Source organism: Myotis yumanensis, unplaced genomic scaffold (genome assembly GCF_028538775.1).
Source record: "Myotis yumanensis isolate MYYU_CA2020_CCGP unplaced genomic scaffold, mMyoYum1.0.hap1 SCAF_3, whole genome shotgun sequence".
Taxonomy (NCBI): Eukaryota; Metazoa; Chordata; class Mammalia; order Chiroptera; family Vespertilionidae; genus Myotis; species Myotis yumanensis.
Window position 1 is genome coordinate 61,768,802 of NW_027223754.1, and position 4,862 is coordinate 61,773,663.

The window sequence follows — 4,862 nt, forward strand, 5'->3', positions numbered from 1 at the left end:
GACCTACCTCACAAAACAAGAAAAACTGATAATAAATTATCTAATTCTACAACTTAAAGAATTAGAAAGAGAGCAACAATAAAAGCCCAGAGTGAGCAGAAGGAAGGAAATAATAAAGATCAGAGTGGAAATAAATGACATAGAGCCAAAAAATGTAATACAAAAGATCAATAAAACCAAGAGCTGGTTCTTTGAAAGGATAAATAAGATTGATGAAACTCTAGCCAAGCTCACCAGGAAACAAAGAGAGAGGACCCAAATAAACAAAATGAGAAATGAAAGAGGTGAAATAACAACAGACCCCACAGAAATACAAAGGATTGTAAAAAAAATACTATGAACAACTCTATTTCAACAAACTGGTCAACCTACAAGAATTGGACATATTCCTAAAAAATATGACCGTCCAAAACTCAATCAGGAAGAATAAAGAAATATGAATAGGCCAATAACCACCAAAGAAATTGAAGCAGTAATCAAGAAACTTCCAGCAAACAAAAGCCCTGGGCCAGACAGCTTTACAGGGGAGCTTTACCAAACATTCAAAGAAGAACTAAAACCTGTCCTCCTCAGACTATTCCAAAAAATTCAAGAGGAAGGAAAACTCTCAAACTCTTTCTATGAAGCCAGTATTACCCTAATCCCCAAACCAGCTAAAGACACTAAAAAGAAAGAGAATTACAGGCCAATATCTCTGATGAACATATACTAAATCCTCAACAAAATCAGATCCAGCATTACATTACAAAGATCATATACCACGACCAAGTGGGATTTATTCCAGAAATGCAAGGATGGTACAATATCTGCAAATCAATAAATGTGATATATCACATAAACAAAGTGATAGATAAAAAAACACATAATCATATCAATTGAGGCAGACAAAGCATTTGACAAAATCCAACACACTTTATTGACAAAAACTCTCAGCAAAGTGGGACTAGAGGGGTCATACCTCAACATAATAAAAGCCTAATATGACAAACCTACAGTCAACATCATAATCAATGGGCAAAAACTAAAACTGTTTTCCCTAAGAGTAGGAACAAGACAGGATGCCCACTCTCACCACTCCTGTTCGACATAGTACTGGAAGTGCTAGCTATAGCTATCAGACAAGAAGAAGAAATAAAAGGCATCAAAATTAGAAAAGAAGAAGTAAAATTGTCATTACGCACAGATGACAATGAAGTGTACATAGAAAACCCTAAAGACTCCATAAAAATAACTACTAGATTTAATAAATGAATTTGGAAATTTTCAGGATGCAAAATTAACATCCAGAAATCTATGGCTTTTTTTATACACCAATAATGAACTCACAGAAAGAGAAACAAACAAACAAACAAAAAAACTAATCCCATTTACCATTGCACCAAAAAATTATACCTAGGAGGTAAAAGACCTGTACTCAGAAAACTACAGGACATTGAAAAAAGAGATAGAGGAAGCCGAAACCGGTTTGGCTCAGTGGATAGAGCGTTGGCCTGCGGACTGAAGGGTCCCGGGTTCGATTCCGGTCAAGGGCATGTACGTTGGTTGCGGGCACACCCCCAGTAGGAGATGTGCAGGAGGCAGCTGGTCGATGTTTCTCTCTCATCGATGTTTCTGGCTCTCTATCCCTCTCCCTTCCTCTCTGTAAAAAATCAATAAAATATATTTTTTTAAAAAAAAAAAAAAGAGAGATAGAGGAAGACATAAACAAATGGAAAAATATACTGTGTTCATGGATTGATAGAATCAACATCATTAAAATGTTCATACTACCCAAAGCAACCTATAGATTTAATGCAATCTCCATTAAAATACCAATGGTATATTTCACAGACCTAGAACAAACTCTCCAAAAAGTCATATAGAATAAAAAAAGAACCGGAATAGCCACAGCAATATTGAAAAAGAAGAACAAAGTTGGAGGGGTCATAATACCAAATATCAAGCTATATTACAAACCCACTGTTCTCAAAATGCTCAGTACTGGCACAAGAACAGACATATAGACCAAGGGAACAGAACAGAGAACTCAGAAATCAACCCAAGCCATTATGCTCAATTAATATTTGACAAAGGAGGCAAGAGCATATAATGGAGTCAAAACAGTCTCTTCAATAAATAGTGTTGGGAAAATTGGACAGATACATTCAAAAAAATGAAACAAGATCACCAACTTATACCATACACAAAAATAAACTCAAAATGGATAAAGGACTTAAACATAAGACAGGAAATCATAAAAAACTTAGAAGAATCTTTACGCAGCAAAATATCAGACATGTTGCAGCAATATCTTTACCAATACAGCTCCTAGAGCAAAGGAAACTAAAGAGAAAATAAACAAATGGGACTACATCAAAATAAAAACTTCTGCACAGCAAAATAAACCATCAACAAAACAACAAGAAAGCCCACTGCATGGGAGAACATATTTGCCAATTTTATATCCAATAAGGGCTTAATCTTCAAAATTTATAAGGAACTCATACATCTTAACAAAAGGAGGATAAACAATCCAATAAAAAAATAATGGGCAAAAGACTTAAATAGACACTTTTCAAAACTGGACATACAAAAGGCCAAGAGACATATGAAAACATGTTCAAGGTCACTAATCATCTGAGAGATGCAAATCAGAATGACTATGAGATACCATCTCACACCTACGAGAATGGCTATCATCAACAAATCGTCAGACGACAAATATTGGCGAAGATGTGGAGAAAAAGGAACTCTCTTGCACTGCTGGTGAGAATGCAGACTGCTGCAGCCACTGTGGAGAACAGTATGGAGTTTCCTCAAAAAATTAAAAATGGAACTCCCATTTGACCCAGTAATCCCACTTTTAGGACTGTATCCCAAGAAACCAGAAACACCAATCAGAAAGGACATATGCACCCCTATGTTCATAGCAGCACAATTTACAATAGCTAAGATTTGGAAACAGCCTAAGTACCCATCAGTAGATGAGTGCATTAAAAAATGGTGGTACATCTACACAATGGAATACTATGCTGCTGTAAGAAAGAAAGAACTCTTACCATTCACAACAGCTTAGATGGACATAGAGGGCATTATGCTAAGCAAAATAAGCCAGTTGGAGAAAGATAAATATCACATGATCCCACTCATTTGTGGAATATAATGAACATAAACCAATGAACAAAATGGATCCAGAGACGAGAAGCATCAAACAGACCATCAAACTTCAGAGGGGAGGGAGGTGGGGTGGGGGAAGAGATTAACCAAAGGACTTTTATACATGCATGTAAGCATAACCAATGGACACAGACACTAGGGAGGTGAGGGCATGTTTTAGGGGGGGTGAGGGTGGCCAGGGAGAGGTCAATGGGGGAAAAAGGAGAGATATGTAATACCATCCTATATAATAAAAGCCTAGGTGGCATCGCACCGTCATCATCACAAGATGGCCGCCACAAGCTGGCTGTGACAAGATGGCCACCAGAAGATGGTCACCACAAGATGACCAGCAGGGGAGGTCAGTTGGGGGCGACCAGGCTGCCAGGGGAGGGCAATTGGGGGCAATCAGGCCGAAAGGGGAGGGCAGTTGGGGGTGAGATCAGGACGGCAGGGGAGGGCAGTTGAGGGCAATCGTGCTGGCAGGGAAGGGCAGTCAGGGGCCATCAGGCCACCAGGGGAGCAGTTAGGCATCAATCAGGCTGGCAGGGGAGCAGTTAGTGGGCAATCAGGCTGGTAGGCAGAAGTGGTTAGGAGCAATCAGGCAGGCAGGTGAGCAGTTAGGAGCCAGCAGTCTCGGATTGTGAGAGGGATGTCCGACTGCTGGTTACACACTCCCACCCCACCCCCCGCTGTGCATGAATTTCATGCACTGGGCCTCTAGTATGTAATAATTTAAATAATAAAGAATTAAAAAAAAGAAAGAAAGAAAGATTTACAGGACCAAAAGAGGGCCAGAGCAAATGAAAACCTGTGCCCGGGTCACTGGTAGGCAGGGCCACTGATAGCCAGGGCAGTACAGAGTTCTTGGACATTAATTGTGATCAAGCCTGGACGTTTTGAGGCTCCTTTTAAAACTGATAAGAAATATGAGAGGTATTTTAATTGACTACTCAGTGATTTTTTAAAATCTAAATATTATGAAACTTTCTTTAAAAAATGCTATCAGAATTTAAAACTTAACTTATTTTGAGCATTTTGAATTTTGAAGTTCTGTACCCTAAAGATGAGTACATTGCATAGAATTAAAAAATGATGTGACATGGAAAATATCCAGTGTCTAGACTGCTCTTCCTTTTCTCTCCCAGCATGTATTTCCTCATCTCTCCTCTTCAGTATATCTACAAATTTTATAATATTTTTAAGTAAGGGAGAAAAACTAGTATTATGCTTTTGCTAATTAAAAACTGAAATGTCTAGACAATTCTAGCTTCTGAGAAAATTCAAATATATTACTTTTTGTAATTTAAATAAGTTATGGAAACAATAATTAATTTAAATAGTAGTTTATGAAATATGAATATACTAATTTTTGCTATGATATCACTGTATCACTTTAAATAGGATTTTAAGCACTATTCTTTTCAATATTATTTACTTACTCCGCATTACAATTGAATTTTTATTGAGTTATTACTCAATAAGAAAACAAAATGAATATCTTGGAATGGTATAAATACAGATATAAAAAATAGATGGCTGTTAATGCCAAATACCAAAATGTATATTCTTTTAAGTCTGATGAGGTCTGGAAAATTGTAATCACAAAGTAGTTGTGAATTTTAAATATTTTTATCTTTCATTAACTTGCCATAAGTAAAAAATGATGTAAATTCTATGCTTAAAAAACACTGTGTGAGCCCTGGCTGGTTTGACTCAGTGGATAG